The sequence below is a fragment of the Episyrphus balteatus genome, chromosome 1 (assembly GCF_945859705.1).
Source record: "Episyrphus balteatus chromosome 1, idEpiBalt1.1, whole genome shotgun sequence".
Taxonomy (NCBI): domain Eukaryota; kingdom Metazoa; phylum Arthropoda; class Insecta; order Diptera; family Syrphidae; genus Episyrphus; species Episyrphus balteatus.
The window spans coordinates 88,000,162-88,019,572 of NC_079134.1; positions in this window are offsets into that span (position 1 = coordinate 88,000,162).

Genomic DNA, 19,411 nt, shown 5'->3' on the forward strand with positions numbered 1-19,411 from the left:
TCGAGATAGTCCAGGGGTTGATCTTAAAAAAAAGAAAAGTGCAGTGCCTATATAAAAAAAAAAAGAAAATTAAAAGGTTAGGTAAAGATAAAATTAAAATCTGAAAAAAAGGTGAATTAGTTAAATTAAAGCTGAAAAAAAGAAAAGAATACAAAAGAAGGATTAATTCTATTGAAAAGAAAAAGATAATCTAAATTTTGAAAAATAAAAGTGAAAATTTATTAAATATTGAGATTAGTTAAACTAAAAAGAAAACTAATTAGAATCTGAAAAGATAATATCAATTTGATTAATAAAATATAAAAAGAAGAATTAGAGATTTGAAAATAAAGTTTTTTTTTTGAACACTATTGCTTCTAATACGTACTGATTGAAATTTGATTAATGAAAATAAAAGCTAATAATTTTGATTTGATAAAAAAAAAATCAAGTTTGATTAAAGTTTTTTTTTTTTTGATTAAGTGGAATTCGATAATAAAATTATATTTTTTTTTGCAAAGTATTTTACGATAAGCACATACAAATAGTGAAGTTGAAAAGGATTCGTATTTAAATTTTATAGAAGCAAAAGTGTCGAAAGATAGAAATAAGGCTTTTAAGTTTTTTTTTTTTGAACAAAGATTTTGGTAGATTAACAGATACACCAACATCATGCTGAGCACATCATCGATTTGTTTTGGTAAGTCTATTTAAATTTTATATCATTGCATAAATATTTTCATACAACATAAATTTAATATACTTACATAAATTTAAACTAAAAATGCAAAACTAATGATAAGTCAAAATTAAAAACGATAAAGAGCGAGGAGCTTACTTCAAGAACTTTTGAAGAACTCCGAATGGGTTGGGTTTATATAGTTTATAAATTAAAACATTTTGATTTTTGTTGTTGGGAGGATACAATTCGATGAGTTCTTGGGTTGTTGAGGATAAATTAACAAAAAAATATAGTTTTGAATAATTTTTTTTTGATCGATGAATGGAGATGAGATTTAATAATTTTTTTTTGATTTCTTGATTGTTTAAGATAATTTTGATAATTTTAAGTGACATTTTTTTAGTCTTTAGTCTTTAGTTCTTTAGTCTTCATAGGTCTTTTTTGATCTATGGCTGAAAGGGAATTCGGTCTGGTGGAATAATTTAGAAGATTAGTTTAAAAGATTCTCTCGTTCGTAAAGAAATTAACAATGCAAGTGAACAGTCTCAACCTATACTCAAAGTATACAAAGTATTCAAAGTTTTCAAAGTTTAAAAGAATTAATATTAAAAAGTATGTACGTTACAGATGGTGCCCAACGTGGGGCCCGAAATTATTGACCGATTTTTTTTGTTAGGATCAGTTAGAGAAAGTTAATAAAATTTTTTTGTCATAATTCAAATTTTTTTAAAGTTTTGTTTGAAGTTAGAAATTTTGTTTCCTGGTGTAAATATCACCTAGACGTAACAAGTAGCCAGTGTTGGCCGAGGTGTTAGATTTTTTTTTATTGTCAGATGCCTGTATGTTGTAACATGGTGTGCTGTTATGTCTTACACCTCAATCTTGTATTCTTCAATGTCCGTGCTTAGAGTATTTAGATTTTTGAGTAGTTGATAGCAGTGAAGAAGAGCAAGTTTATAGGAACGCAGTTTTGATTGTGAATTATTTTGTTTTCTCAGTGAATATCAAGATTCTTGTCCGGCAGATTAAGGATAAGTTACCTGATCTGTGACTGCTGCGAGGACTTGAAATTATTTGAGTAGGAACAATATTTCCACAATTTGATTCAACATATTAACATTTCATTATGATCTCACATTTTTATTTCAATCTCGTCTAAAAACATAAATGAAATCTTTTCGTTATCCGGTAAGCTAAGGACATAATTAGATTCTGGCTTTAACTAGTTGTTTCGTTGGGATAGAATAAATGATTTTTAAGATGATGATTTGATTTTGAGTGACATATATACTTAAAGTTAAAATGATTTAATTGGTATTAAATTTTTTTTTAATCTAAAAAATTTTTTCCCAAGGAAGAGCATTACAGAATCTTTTTTAGATTCGATGCTCTCTTCACACCCTGATTTCATTCCCCAGATGCGTTCATGAAAAATAAGTTTACAAATAGTTTTGATATTATTAGTTGATATAAAACCAAAGTTTTTATTGTTTTTGGTAAAGTCAAAGACAGAGTTTAAAGTTTTTTTTTTGAAGTTAAGTTTTTTTTTTAAATTTTTTTTTGAGATTCTTTTCGAGTTAGTAAGGACATATTTTTTTTTTGGAATTGAATAGACCCTTAAAGAGAAGAAGTATTAAAAGTAAATATTTTTTTTTATTACTTAAAAATTAACTACACGTTTAATTATAAACTTTCGAGTTAAGTACGTCGAAATAGATATTTAGCTAGAAAACCAAGTTAAAGTCCTTTAATTTTTTTTTAAATTTTCACAATGGGCGGTAGAGGTCGTCGCAGAAACTCTCGTGAAAAAAGAGCGAGGGAGCGATCGCTTTCGACTAACGGTGAAAGAGAACATGTAGTAGTAGATCGAGATGTACCGACAGGCTCAGGTACTAATGCTACGGGGGTTCAAAACGAGTCACATAACCAGGACACAACTGATAACATGACAGCTTCTAGTCCTAAGAACGGTTATACCTCCAAGGATGCCGAACATTTTGAGGCATTCATACAAGATGTAGTTACAGCTACGATAGGTCTTAATCGTACCGAGGACCAGCGTTTTATACGAGATGAGTTGAGCAGGACCACTAGAGATTTGATGGCCCATGTAGGGGCAATAGTAAGGGAAACTCTTGCTAATATTACTCCGGCTCCCCCGCTTAACACTCAAAATCCTAGGAATTTGTGTGATGCGACTACACCAGTAGGACAACCTATTGGAAGTCATTCCGAACAGCAAAATGCAAATAACCCTATTTCGAATCCAGCCTATCCAACAATTGGGCAAAGTGTTCATCCAGTGGATATGGCTCGCGGCTCAAACGTCGACAACTTTTTCGCTCAATTGAGCAATCTTAATTTGAATGTTTCGCCTCTAGATTCAAATCAAACCAATCCACCACCAGCTTCAGCACCATCTCCTTCTATGTCAGTATTGCGTTTCCCACACTACCATAAATGGGGCGTCAAGTTTGATCACAAAAACATGTCTATAGACGATTTATTATTCCGTCTAGAAAAAGTTAAGGACAGTTACAATGTAACATGGGTCGAAGTTGTGCAAAATTTTCACCATTTTATTAGTGGCCGTGTGGAAACGTGGTACTGGATGTTCTTGAAGAACAATCCCCGTGCAAATTAGGCAACGTTACGTTTAGCTCTTATTGAGCAATACAGAGGTTTAGAGACAGATAGCGAATTAACACGAAAAATGATAGATCGAAAGCAATTGCCGAACGAGAGTTTCGACGATTTTTATGATGACCTTATAAAGTTAAATTCAAGGTTACGAGTACCAAAACCGGTCAAGGAATTAATAGAACTTATCAAACAAAATGTGAGAAGAAGGATGGGCGAATTACACTGTGCTACAAAATAAAAAAAAAAAAAATACACCCGAGAAATAACAAAGTGTAGGCTGTTGGTATGGTCGAATAAAGCATAAAAATATTTTTGTTATATTTTTGGAACCCTCCATTTTTTTTTTATTTACAAAAAACCATTTTTACAGACCTTACGATGTAATCTATCAATATTTCAGTAATTTTTCTAACAAATCTCAATATGTTATATGTTTTTGGAAAGAGGATTTCCAGACCTTTTGAATGATGTAGAGAAGTCTATATCAAACAAAATGTGAGAAGAAGGATGGGCGAATTACACTGTGCTACAAAATAAAAAAAAAAAAAAATACACCCGAGAAATAACATAGTGTAGGCTGTTCGTATGGTCGAATAATGCATAAAAATATTTTTGTTATATTTTTGGAACCCTCCATCTTTTTTTTATTTACAAAAAACCATTTTTACAGACCTTACGATGTAATCTATCAATATTTCAGTCATTTTTCTAACAAATCTCAATATGTTATATGTTTTTGGAAAGAGGATTTCCAGACCTTTTGAATGATGTATAGAAGTCTATTGTTTAAACAAAAAAAGTGTAGGTTTTTATCCCACAAATCTTGAAAAAGTGATTTTTTTCCCAATTTTTTCAACTTTACCCAATTTTTTTTGCAAAATAAGACAAACAAAAAAATAAAGTAAGGTTATATTCTGAAAGAATATACATTTAGGCACAAATTGGCGTATTTTTATTGAATTTGACCAAAACTGCGGAATCTATGCTATTTTTTCGTAAATAGAAAATGTGGCTTTTCATGATGTGAATTGCAAGGTGCACAATAGGGTGTTCGTTATTTTAAAATAATAAGAATTTCTATACTCCTAGGATCTTATATGGTTGGAAATAAACTAAAAAAAATATTCCCCAAGTTTCAAGTCTCTAACTTAATTCTAACCCGTGCCGCCAAGCGGTTGAAGTTTCTTATGGGAATAACATGGAGTTTCTTGGACCTTGTTCCATCAATTTTAAATTCCAGCCAAACCATTCGTTTAAAAAATTTAAAACTTTACAGACTCAAATTTAATAAGTGTAGCTATCATGTGAAATTTTTTTAGATTTTTAATTGTTATAATTTTAGAGATTTAGCTTGGTAAAAAAAGTCATTTTTTCAGACTTTTTCAAAAATCGCTTTTTACCCGTTTAATGTCAAAAAATTAAAAAACATACATTTTTATTCAAAAATAAGCTTAGTATGTATATTTAAAACTTGTATTTAATTCAAAGTTATATAATTAACTAGTTTTTTATTTATTTACTACAGTACTTTTTCTTAAATCAGGAACACGTTTTTTGAATATCGATGTGACTTGAAGAATGAATACACAACAAATTTTTTATATAACTATGAATTGAATTTGCATTTTAAATATACATGCTATGCTTATTTGTAATTAAAAATGTAAGTTTCTTAAATTTTTGGCATTAAACGTTTAAAAAGCGATTTTTGAAAAAGTCTGAAAAAATGACTTTTTTACCAAGCTAAATCTCTAAAATTATAACAATTAAAAATCTGAAAAATTTTCACATGATAGCTACACTTATTAAATTTGAGTCTGTAAAGTTTTAAATTTTTTAAACGAATAGTTTGGCTGGAATTTAAAATTGATGGAACAAGGTCCAGGAAACTCCATGTTATTCCCATAAGAAACTTCAACCGCTTGGCGGCACGGGTTAGAATTAAGTTAGAGACTTGAAACTTGGGGAATATTTTTTTTAGTTTATTTCCAACCATATGAGATCCTAGGAGCATAGAAATTCTTATTATTTTAAAATAACGAACACCCTATTGTGCACCTTGCAATTCACATCATGAAAAGCCACATTTTCTATTTACCAAAAAATAGCATAGATTCCGCAGTTTTGGTCAAATTCAATAAAAAAATACGCCAATTTGTGCCTAAATGTATATTCTTTCAGAATATAACCTTACTTTATTTTTTTGTTTGTCTTATTTTGCAAAAAAAATTGGGTAAAGTTGAAAAAATTGGGAAAAAAATCACTTTTTCAAGATTTGTGGGATAAAAACCTACACTTAATTTGTTTAAACAATAGACTTCTATACATCATTCAAAAGGTCTGGAAATCCTCTTTCCAAAAACATATAACATATTGAGATTTGTTAGAAAAATGACTGAAATATTGATAGATTACATCGTAAGGTCTGTAAAAATGGTTTTTTGTAAATAAAAAAAAAATGGAGGGTTCCAAAAATATAACAAAAATATTTTTATGCATTATTCGACCATACGAACAGCCTACTTTCAGTACTCACAGTTTAACAGAAATGGTATATGTTTGCCGTACAATTGAAAAATTTTTAACGGAGTGGAACCTCTTAAAAACAAATACCCATTAAGTAATAACTCGTCACAACCTTCCCGTCGTCAGGTTAGTGAACTTGAAAATTTGTTGGAAGATCCTGAACGTGTAATTCCCGCGATGGTTGAGGCCTACCAAAGGGAAGCTAATATACCAAAATGTTGGAATTGCAAGGCAGAGGGACATACTTTCAGAGAATGCGACAGTCCTAAACGGAACTTGTTTTATTATAAATGTGGTCGCGAAAACGTCATTTCACCTAGGTGTGAAAGATGTTCGGGAAACAGGCTAGCGGGCAATCTTTCAACCGGGGAGAATCGCCCGAGGGTATCGAACCCGGAAAATTAATCAATCCAAAACCAAGCCCATCTAAAATTACCATACTAAAACCATCTCCTGGGGAGATAAAATGTAGACAAGATCTACAAAGTAAACAGAATAATATAAATAATGATAAACCTAATATTTCAAATAAGTCAATTCACCAACGCATAAAAGAGTATTACGAAGCAAGAAAAAGAATTTTCCATTCATTTCCAACGACATCAGAAAAAGTTGTAAAATTAAGAGAAAGAATGAAGAAAAAGAAAGTTTTATTTAAATCGATAGAGTCCACTACCTTAAATTGTTCAGAGGACGACCCTCGTCCTTATTTAACAGTTGAAGTTTTTGGTAGGAAAATCCGTGGATTACTTGATTCAGGAGCAAGCGTAAGTTGTTTGGGAACGAGAGCTCTTGAATTTCTACAAGAAAACAAAATACAATATAAACGTTTTACATCTTCGATTTCGACCGCAGATGGTCAGAAACAATCTATTGTCGGAATGGTTACGGCTCAAATTAAGTATAAAGACAAAGTCAAGGATTTAAATTTGTTCATCGTACCATCCCTGACCCAACAGTTATATTTAGGCGTAGATTTCTGGAGGATCTTCCAGTTAGCTCCACATATCATTTCTGAAATATCACCAATTAATGAAACAACCAACAAAATAAAGAGTGCGATTGAGTGTGATCTAAACGATCAACAACGTGAGACACTTTTTAAAATTATTGATCAATTTCCTTCTTTTGCAAAAAAAGGTTTAGGAAAAACCCATCTGATAGAACACATAATTGATACGGGAGAGGCGCAGCCCATAAAGCAGCGTCACTATCCCATTTCTCCAGCGATACAAGCCCTAGTGTATGAGGAATTGGATCGCATGCTTGCTTTGGGTGTCATCGAAGAGAGTTCCAGCGCATGGTCCTCTCCAGTCGTACTTGTACGAAAACCTGGAAAGAATCGCCAGTGCTTGGACTTTTGGAAGGTGAACAAAGTAACGAAGAAGAATGCGAGCCCAATTGCTCATATAGAGGGACTGTTAGCACGCCTTTCAGAAACGCACTTTATCTCAAGTGTGGATCTGAAAGATGCGTACTGGCAGATACCGCTGGAGAAAAGCTCACGGGAGAAGACGGCCTTTACTGTCCCTGGTAGGCCACTTTACCAATTTAAAGTGATGCCATTCGGTTTATCTAATGCCGCCCAAAGTCTAACGTATTTAATGAACTTAGTAGTACCTAACGAACTACGAGAGAAAGTTTCCGTCTACCTAGACGATTTGCTAGTTATATCCAGAAATTTCGAAGAGCATATGCGAATTCTTGACATTATAGGGAAGAGGTTACTTGAAGCAGGTTTGACGATAAACGTCGAGAAGTCGAAGTTCTGCTTCAAGGAACTCCAGTATCTCGGTTATGTGGTAGGAGAAGGTTGTTTGAAGCCTGATCCGGCGAAAGTCGCCGCAATTCTTGAGTTCCCTGTTCCCAAAACACAAAAACAAGTGCGAAGATTTCTCGGTATGGCTGGATGGTACCTCAGATTCGTTAATAATTTTTCCACCCTTGCTAGTCCAATGACAGATACTTTAAAGAAAAATAAAAAGTTTAGTTTTGATAAAGATGCTAGAGAAGCGTTAGAAGCAATTAAGTCAGCCTTAACGTCGGACTTAGTGCTCATTAACCCCGATTTAAGCAAAGAATTTATTATTTGTTGTGATGCTTCAGCATCCGGCCTTGGATGCGTACTATGTCAAAGAGACGAAAATGGAGCGGAGCGCCCCATTTATTATTTTTCTCAAAAATTGAATGCGGCCCAACGCAACTATACAGTTACAGAACGTGAATGCTTAGCTGCTGTAAAGGGTATTCAAAAATTTCGACCTTACGTCGAAGGATATAGGTTCACAGTAATAACAGACCACTCAAGCCTGAAGTGGCTAATGAGTCTGCGAGACCCAACGGGAAGATTAGCGCGCTGGAGTCTCAAATTACAAGGGTTCGATTTTGGCATCGAACATCGGAAGGGTACTTTGAATGTAGTACCAGATGCTCTATCCCGTGTTTATGAGGTAGAGGGACTGCATTCAACGGTATGTCCACCGAAGACGATGTCAACGAACCCCGATGTTCTTCACGTTGATTTGGAGGATCTGAGTTTTAAATCAGATGAATATCTCCAAATTATCGATCACATCAGACAAAATAAAGACCAGCTTCCTGACCTTCAAGTTTCGGACGGTTTCGTTTACAAGAAGGTCAGACATTGCACAGGAAATCCACTCCAAGACGATTTAGTCTGGAAACTGTGGATTCTAGTGTCGCTTACGGACCGTTTGGTCTCATTGGCTCATTGCCCACCCAGAGCTTCAGATGGGGGAGTTACAAAAACTCTTTACAAATTACGCCAGCAATTCTTTTGGCCAAATATGGCAACTCACGTAAAAACTTTCATCGAAAACTGTGAAATATGTAAAACGACAAAACCTTCCAATAGTATTCTCAGAGCAGAGATGGGAAAATCTTTTTCAGTTGAAAGACCATTTCAACATATTTACATTGATTTCTTAGGACCTTACCCAACTACAAAAAAGGGAAATACTCAGATCGTAATAGCTCTAGATCAATTGATGAAATTCGTCTTAATAAAACCACTTCGTAAAGCTTCCTCTCAAACGGTAATTCAATTTTTAGAGGAAGACATCTTTTTCATTTTTGGAGTGCCTGAAAGCATTTTATCTGATAACGGTAGTCAATTTGTGAGTCAAGAATTTGCCAAAATGATAAAAAACTTCGTCATTACTCACTACAGGACTGCAGTATACTCCCCACAGGCTAATGCAAGTGAGCGAGTAAATCGCTCAATCCTCGCAGCCATACGAGCTTATATTGATCCAAAACAGTCGAATTGGGACCTTCACTTACCTGCGATTGGAAATGCGTTGCGCTCCACGGTACATTCCGCTATCGGAATGTCACCTTTTGAAGCTCTATTCGGCCATCGTATCATCGAGCATGGAGCGGATTATAAGTTACTTCGTGGCTTAGGAGGGTTGAACCAATCAGAGATCGATTGGCTCCCCAAAACTGCTAAAATGAACGTCTTGCATAACTATTTAAAATCAGAATTAGAACAGGCTCACGAATTGTATCGACAGGGATATAATTTGCGAAGTAGGGTGGTCTCATATGAAGTAGGTGACGTCTTGTATAAAAGAAATTTTATTTTGAGCAATACAGCCAAACACTTAAATGCGAAACTTTGCCCAAAATTCATCAAAGTGACAGTAACCAAAAAAGTAGGTAACAACTTATATGAAGTCGTAGACGCCAAAGTCCACAAATCCGTAACTCATTCAAAAGACCTAAAGAAATAAGAATACTCATTTAAAATTTTTTTTAATCTAGTGCCCGGCCAACTCAGCTGTGCATGAGACCCTTCCTTATGAGTTAAAGTATTAACAAAAGGCGTTTCTTTTTCATATTCTTTTTATAAAGGGGGTCCTTTTATAAAAAGAACATGATGTGTAGGAAACGACCGTCAAATATTTCAAAAGCAATTACTCATTCTTTAAATTCTTCATGCTAAAATTCCTTATCGGAAAATTTTTTTTGAAGTCCCATCTCATTTTCTCAAAATAAGTACCATCTAACTTATAAGTTCCATTGCAGTCAACCAAAAAACATTAACTCAACATTTAAAAAAAGAAAACAACACCAAATAAAAATTACTGACTTAAACCGATTCACGCCACAGCGGCATTGTGTATGCAGCATAAAAGCTCAGTGGGAGGATTACTCGAAATTAGCCATCCCTGTGTTTCGAACTAACCATGCCAAAAAACTTTCGCATTTCCTCTTTTACCCCATTCCACGCCATTCCATTCGAAAAGGAAAGTTAAGTGGTGTCATCAATTTTTATTCTCGATCTTTCCAAACCGAACCGCCATCGAAGTGAGTAGAAAAGTTATAAAAAAGAAAAAAATTTACATATCACCCAAATTGGTGAAAAAAATTAAAAATTGTGACAAATAATAAGAACTGAAGTATCAAGAAAATAGAAAAAAGGAAAATAAAGTTAAATAATCGATTTAATTGAGCAAAAGAAATAAAAAACAAAAAAAAAAATATATATGTATATATATTGAATGAATATTTTGAATGAAGGATAAATCAACAGAGGATTTTGATTATAAAACTAAATGAAAAAGGTGGAAATTTTTATAGAAAATCCAATGTAAGAGGTGCAAACGTCCAAACGTGTGTTGTATAAATAAAGGATTTTATTAGTAAATCAAAAACAAAACTCAATGTACGATGTTGTTTATGACTCCGATCTGTGGACCTGCTCCTATGGTTGAATACATATTTGAAATTTAAAAAAAGGTCAATGTAAGATCTGCGAACGTGTGATGTATAAACAAATGATTTTATTAGTAAGTCCCTGAAACACAAAGGATCTATGCGCATGGAGTCGTCTCAAAACCTAATGTACGATGTTGTTTATGACTCTGATCTGTGGACCTGCTCCTATGGTTGAATACATATTTGAAATTTAAAAAAAGGTCAATGTAAGATCTGCGAACGTGTGATGTATAAACAAATGATTTTATTAGTAAGTAACGAAACCCAAAGGATCTATGCGCATGGTGTAGTCGTCTCAAAACCCAATGTATGATGTTGTTTATGGTTGTTTGTAAAGGATCGATGCGACACATGCATGGTGTCGTCTTTTGATAGGTATTGCATTGATGTACTTCAATAAGAATATTCTTACTGATGTATAAATCAACAGAGGATCCTGAATATAAAACAGGTAAGGGAATGCTATATTTTCTTGAAGGGGAAAGACAGGTCAAATAATGCACTGAGTGTCAGGAGTGATAATTTTTCGATTTTTTTCTTAATTTCATATTAGGGGAAATGACCAAAATATTCGTCAGTCCATACTATAAAAGCAATAGTTGTCTGCGTTTTTGAATCAGTTTTAGTTCTTCAGTGAAATCTTACAACCAACAACCTACAACCTACAATCAACCAAAAAAATGTCAAAATTTTTAAAAAAAAATTAAATCTGCTGTGAGCGTGCAAAGAGGAGCCGTCAGTCTCACCCCGGAAACCATACCTCAGCTTGTCGAAGCTGACCCAGAAGAAGAAGTTCCCAATAACTTCTGCAAAGAGGATACTTGGGAATTTCGGTCTGCAAATTTTAGTCGAGCTTGACGACTATTTGGTATGTGTAAATTTTTTAATATATTTTGCATTTTCATTTTAATATTATATATATAATTTTTAGGTTTATTTGCCAAAGCGTTGCAACAACCAAATGGATGAGGAGGACATCGCAGAGCTACACACGCTCTGCCTGGAGGTCGTGGAGCCTTGGAATCGCTCCTTCGTGATTGATTTCCACGACAAAGAGCACCCAGGACAGTTGCAAAATCAGCAGCAACAACAAGTTTATCAACAACACCAACAGCAGAAACATCAACAACAACATCAACAATACCAACAGCAGGAGCAACACCAACAGCAGGAACAACAACATCAACAAGAACTACAAGAACAACTTCAACAGCAGCAACAACAAGTTTATCAACAACACCAACAGCAGAAACATCAACAACAACATCAACAACACCAACAGCAGGAGCAACACCAACAGCAGAAACATCAACAACAACATCAACAACACCAACAGCAGGAGCAACACCAACAGCAGAAACAACAACATCAACAAGAACTACAAGAACAACTTCAACAGCAGCAACATCAACATGAACAGCAACAACACCAACAGAAACTCCGAAGAGGGAGGAAACAAAAGAATGATATCATTATTGAAGAGGTAGAACATATTTTGCCTACACTCTTCTTAAATTCTCAAAACGAATTACTTAATTCGCAAAAAAACTTTTTTAAATAAAATGAAAATTTAAAAAATATTTTTCCTTTGTTTTTATTTTTGATTTTAGCGAATTAAAATTTTGACAGATTTAAGTACCAAAAATAAGCGGTTTAATTTAAATGGGCGGAAAATTTCTTTTAAAATCAACCCTATTCCAAGTCATGAGAACCAACTTCATGGATAAGAAAGGCGATTGAAGATATGGTACGATTTACGGTGAAAGGTCTGAATGAATCCGACAAGGTGGGAATAACGTTTTCTGGTTAAAGTTTTGCTCATGAGCGAGGTAGTGGATGGATCAATTACAAAACCTGTTCAGAGCTCAACATGGATGATGTTTGGGAAATGATTTCCAAAATATTCCAAAGTAATTCTGATGGCCTAAGCACGGATGATTTTACTTTATCTATAACATCAGTTCAAATGCCAGCTGGAGAAGGAAGACAACCTACCTATATGTACAATTCTTTCAACGAAGAATGTGCCAAGCGTAGAGGAATTATTTGTGTCAAAAATACGGATAACTTATGCTTGCATACACGGACAAGGAGCACAAATTTGCTAGTATAAGAAGAGATATAGGTAAAATCCAAACTGAGAGAGCGCTTAAGCTTCTTAGCGATACTGGAATCCAAATTCCACCAGGGGGTTGTGGAATTGATGAGTTGAAATTATTTCAAACACATTTAAGAAACTACAAAATTACTGTTTACGAACACAGAACAAAAGGCCGTAAATTAATTTACGAAGGAGTTTCAAATGACAGCAACGATAAAAAAATATATTTATTATATTATAATAATCATTTCAATGTCATTACATCTTTAACTGGAGCATTTTGCTGTTCTTTCTACTGCGAGATTTGCCATGTACCCTACAATACAAAGAGTAAACATTATGGATGTTTGGCTCGTCAATGTCAGAGATCTCCAATATGCAAGGAAACTCCAAATTCCAAAAGAAAATCATGTTCATATCCGTCTGTTCTCAAACTCAATGACATTACAAGTCACGACCCACGGGTTATAACACAACTTTTTTCTGATTTCTTTCAAAGTGCTTTCAACTGTGATACTCCAATCTGTGATACTTCAAACTGTGATACCTTAATCTGTGATAAATCTGACGAAATGGCTCAAAATTTTGACCAACTGAAATCTTTTACTTACTTGACTGATATGAACTTTAACATTAATACTGACAACATTGTAAAGTTCATATCTAACCTTGACGATAGTTGTATACCAGGCCCTGATGGTATACCTTCTACTATTTTGAAAAACTGTGTAAGTCACTTGTCATTACCTTTGTCTATTCTTTTCAACTTTTCATTGCTTCTTGTGTGTTTCCGTCTATTTGGAAAAATTCTTTTATAATCCCTCTGCATAAAAAAGGAAAAAAAGACGAAATTAAAAATTATAGGCCTATTGCCAGATTATCTGTGATACCTAAGCTTTTTGAGGCTATTATTTGTGAATCTTTATGTTTTTATGTTAAATCTCTTATTGTTCCTTATGTTTTTATGTTAACCTTCCGAAGGCAAGTGGGGTTACCCATCACCCCATCTCTTGAGAAAGGGTATATTCTTTTGGTTCTGTTTTTGTAATTTTCTATCGAAAGTATTAGAATTTATTTATATTGAAGTCAGTTAGTTAATTTAATTTAAATGTTGTTGCAAGTTTTTATTTTTCATTTTATCAAAAAAATAATAATTATGAACAATGATGATGTTATTCACGCAGAAAAAAAGCCTTGCCTTCGGAAGGTTAAATCTCTTAATGTTCCTAATCAGCATGGTTTCACAAAAGGTCGCTCCACAGTAACTTTTTTAATAGAATTGGCTGAAAACTGTATTGATTCCTTTAAAAATAAAAAACAAGTAGACTGCGTATTTACTGACTTCAGTAAAGCCTTTGACAAGTTGTCACATAAAGTTCTGCTTTTTAAATTGAGAAAATTGGGATTTAGCGATTACTTTGTAAGATGGATTAAATCTTATTTACTTGACAGATCTTACTCTGTACTTTTCAATGGTTGCGAATCAAACAAGTTTAAGATCAATTCTGGAATTCCACAGGGCAGCCATTTGGGTCCTATTCTTTTTATTCTGTTTATTAATGACTTACCATCCGTTTTAAAACACTCAAAGTGTCTCATTTATGCCGACGATGTGACTATCTTTAAATCTATTTTAAATACTCGTGATTGTGAAGAACTCCAATGTGACCTTAATTCGTTTTTCCACTGGTGTACTCGTAACTGTTTGAGTCTTAACATCGATAAATGTAAAACTATGTGTTTTACTAGAAAACTTCCTTTTAATTCGTTTAATTATCTGTTTAATGGTGTGTCAATTTCTCGTGAAAATAATGTTTCTGTGCTAGGTGTCACATTTGATCGCAAACTCGAATTTGTTCAACATATTAACTCCATTACTAATAAAGCTAATTCAATTCTTGGATGGATAAAGAGAGAGTCGAAACAATTTTCGGATCCCTTCGTTATAAAACAACTTTTTATATCTTTCGTTTGGCCTATTCTAGAATATGCTTGCCAGGTTTGGTCGCCTCATTATGACTGCCATAAAAATAGACTGGAACAAGTGCAAAAAAGATTCCTAAGGTTTGCGCTCAGAGGACTTGGGTGGACTAACCCTTATGATCTCCCACCCTATAACAGTAGACTGAAACTCATTGATCTACCCAGTCTTGAGAACAGACGTTCATATTTATGTTTTGTATTCATTGTTAAATTAATCAATGGTAATATAGACTCTTTGCACCTTCTGTCTCGTATCAACTTCAATATTCCACAAAGAAACTTGAGAAACATACCAGATAGTATACTTATTTCAAACTGTCGTACTAATTATGAACAATTTTCACCTCTAAATAAAATGTTTAAACTTTTTAACTTACATAACAACAGTTATTATAATTTGTTTGACAAAAGAATAGCAAATTCTAGTAAGTTTAAATTAACATTTTTCTCTATAGTCAATTAAAATCATATATCCTAAATTAAGTATAATTATTGTAAACTAGTAAATTAGTTATGTTAAATAAACAAATAAATGAAACTCAGAATCAAATTGTATGCCCCGACTGCAATCGAAATTTTAAAGGAACAGAATGTTATGACAACCACAAAATGAGCGCTCCTTCATCATCATCATCAGTACAACAACAATCTGTATGTGAGCAAATGAAAAGATGTTTCGCTTGTTTAAAAACCTACGGAGAGAGTCGAGAACACATTTGTGGGGAGTTCTTTTGAAAAAACTGTAAAAAACATGTACCCAAAGACCATATGTGTTTTATTCTGCCTGATACGAGAACACCTAATTTGGAAAATTACTTATATGTATTTTATGATCTTGAAAGTCGTCAAGAAAAGGTAATTGGAGAGAAAATCTGGAATGAAGAAGATGCAGCAGTATCAAAAGTTTTAATAAAAAAAACATGAACCAAATTTGTGCGTGTTTCAAAACAAATGTAGTCACTGTATAGAATTTCCTGACTTGGATTTCTGTCAATATTGTGGAATGTCAATGAACGTTATAAAAGGAGAAGAAATTGTACCTAAATTTATACAACATATACTAGAAATTCGGAAAAAATTTAAAAAGGTGATTGTAGTTGCTCACAACGGTCAATCATACGATCATCAGTTCGTTTTAAACTATGTTTTAAAAAAAACGCACTTATCCCCTGAATTAATAATGCGTGGTACAAAAATAATGTTAATGGAAATAGGAAACATAAAATTTATTGACTCCATAAACTATTTTCCTATGGCTTTATCGAAACTTCCAAAAGCATTCGATTTACCTTCTGCTTTAAAGAAAGGTTACTTTCCGTATCTCTTCAATACGAAAGAAAATGAGAGATATATTGGAAAATTGCCACCAATGAAATATTATAGTGCAGATACTACGCGAACGGAGGAACGTGCAATTTTCCTAAAATGGTATTCAGAACATAAAAATGATTATTTTGATATGGAGAACGAACTGGTAGAATATTGCAAAAGTGATGTCAAAATTTTGACAGGGGCGTGCTTGGAGTTCCGAAAACTTTTTCTGACTCAATGTAACGTTGAGCCATTTATAGAATCGGTAACGATTGCTTCAGCTTGCAATTTGCTGTATAGGCGGAACTTTCTAAAACCAGACACTATCGGACTAATACCGAAAAACGGTTACAGATGTGTTGACAATCAGTCACCAGAAGCCATCAAGTGGATGATTTCGGAAGAACGTAATAGAAAAATAAACATCAGACATTCGTATAAAGGAAAAGAGGTTTTAATCAACGGGGTAAAAGTTGATGGTTTTTGTCAAGAAACCAATCAAATTTTTGAATACCACGGATGCTATTACCATGGTCACCCTCTCTGCTTGAAGCATAAACGGGATGATCCTCTGCACGAGAACGAGAAAGACACGTTGAACCGAAGGTATGAGACAACAAAAGCGAGGACAGAAAGACTGAGGGATTTCGGTTACGAGGTAATTGAAATGTGGTCTTGTGTGTTTCGGAAGAATCTCAAGTCGTTTAAAAAAGAAGACAGAGATTTCTTAAACTACCACGAACTTATTCAAAGTTCCCCTCTAAATATTCGCGATGTTTTTATGGCGGCTGAACCGGAAATGTCGTCGATTTCTACAAGTGTAAAAAAGGGGAAAAGATAAGGTACATAGATATATGTTCCCTCTACCCTTGGGTATGCAAGAATGGAAAATTCCCCATTGGACATCCCAAGATTCACATCACTGGTGATTCAGCCTGCTCAACTACTTCAAATTTGGAAGGAATGAATGGGATCGTGAAATGTAAAATTTTACCTCCGGAAAACCTGCTTCACCCAGTTTTACCAATAAAGCAAAATTCTAAGCTCATGTTCTCACTATGTCGAAGCTGTAGTGATGAGAGAAATGTAGAATCATTGTGTTCTCATACTGATGAGCAAAGAGCGTTGGTTGGGACTTGAGTAATTGACGAGGTCAATAAAGCAGTGGAAAAAGGATACATCATACTCAATATATTTGAAATATGGGAGTATAATGTAGTCCAGTATAACCCGGATAAAAATTCAGATGATGGACTGTTCACATCTATGATGAACAAATTCCTTAAAATAAAACAAGAAGCATCTGGCTGGCAAAGTGAGTGTTCGTCGCAAAAAGAAAAGGAAAAATATATTTAAAATTTTCTTGTAAAAGAAAATATTCAACTGGAATTTTCGGAAAAAGATCGCTTGCAAAACTGATACTCAATTCGTTGGGCAACGTGAAAATCAGCTTCAAACTGTTGTTGTGAACAACCCTTCAACTTTCTTTCATTTGCTAACGCATCCATCGGTTGAAGTGCTTCACATTCTTCCTGTGAATGAAGAAAACGTCGTCGTTAACTTCGAGATGAAAGAAGAAGCTATCGACTCTCTGGCCACCGTAAATGTCTGTGTTGCTGCTTATACTACAACTTTAGCACGGCTCAAACTATATAGCTATCTGGAGAGCTTAGGAGAAAAAGTTTTGTATTACGATACTGATTCTGTTATCTACATAAGCCGTGAAGGAGAATTCGAACCTCCTACTGGACAATTCATCGGTGATATGACAGACGAATTGGAAAGTTACGGAGTAGGAAGCTATATAACAGAATTCGTTAGTGGAGGGCCTAAGAATTACTCGTATAAAGTGTTAAGCGCAAGAGATAATATGGAATACGTTGTCTGCAAGGTGAAAGCGATTTTTCTGAATTATGCCGCATCTAAACTAATTAATTTTAACTCAATCAAAGTAGCTGTACTAAATTCATCTTCTTCAGACAGTGAAAAAATTTTAATTAGATCTGAAAACATTCGACGGACGAAAGATCATCAGGTGATAACAATTCCAGAGATAAAAACCTACAGCGTTAAATCTGAAAAACGTCGTTTTCTTGACGACCATAGTTCGCTACCATATGGATTTAAAAGACAACGATACAAGTCTGTGCAAAAATGTAAAACAAAAAAATTAATTATGTCAAAAATTGTAAAATTATAATAAAATGTAAAAATGTATGAATTAGCGTTTAAAGAAAAACAAAATACTGTTTTTATGATAACAAAATTTATTTATTTTAATTTAACATGTTCACATTTTTCATTTCTGAATTCAAACAATTCTGTCGACTACTTGATCAAGTGGATTATATTCAATTATACGATCATGGAGCATAAGACAGTAAGCTGATGTGTTTGCTGGTATATTTTTTGATGTTCTCATCTCCAGGCGTATGTCGACAGGTCCTGTTTTTAAGGTTTCGTTTTGATGTCTGCAGTCTATAACAACAATTGGGGAACGCGATTTAAATAGCTCCCAGGAAAGTAATGGTTCGGTGTTAGATTTATTATAGTATGTTTTCTGAAAATCGGTATACATTCTGTACAACAAGCTGTATCTGTTTCTTTCAAACGATATATTTAGGTCTTCATGTGGGTAGACATCGGAGTTTAGATAAACTTTTAAGTCTGTTAGACCACAGTGATCAAAAATTGTAGGGTCAGCAGATATTTTATTATTTTTTTCAGTTTGTAGAGCAAGGATAATGTAACGAGGTTTCTCTATTTATGTTGTTGTCTTCACGTTCCAGATATGATGGGTAGAAGTTGATAGCGTGGGGTATACATAAAGATCCCAGTTTCGAAAAGCAATTTTCATAAAACTATTTTTGTTTATAGATTTGTATAGAGTTAGGTTAGGTAGGTTAGGTAATATGGGCTGACAGTTGATTTTGTTACCGTCACACTTAGATCAATGTAGATCCCTTGTGATACCCTGAAGTATTGTAACTTCATGAAAAAGTGTTAACCTATGAATGCTATGGTTGTTCAAGCCATTTGGAGGACTTGACAAAGTTCAGTAGGCTATTGCCTGAGAGTTCCGATAGTTCTTCTAATTCATTGAAGAAGTAGTTTCCTAAGAATTTTTTCCTAGTGCGACAGAGTGCTGGGCAGTGACAGAGGAAGTGAACAGTGTTTTCCTGTTCGTCCTCATTACCGCAGCCTCTGCATAGATCATCCGTACTAAGCCCCATTTTCTTTTTGTGGTATCCTAGTAGATTATGTCCCGTTAAGACGCCTATTAGGGATCTTAAGGAAGGTTTACTAAGTAGTAAGATCTTATTTGATTTTTTCTCGTCGAAGTTCGGCCATAGTTTCCTGGTGTGACCGCAGGTTTCTAGGAGGTTCCATCTTTCATTAGTTTTTTGTGAAATATTGTTGACGATATTTCGCTTTATTTCACA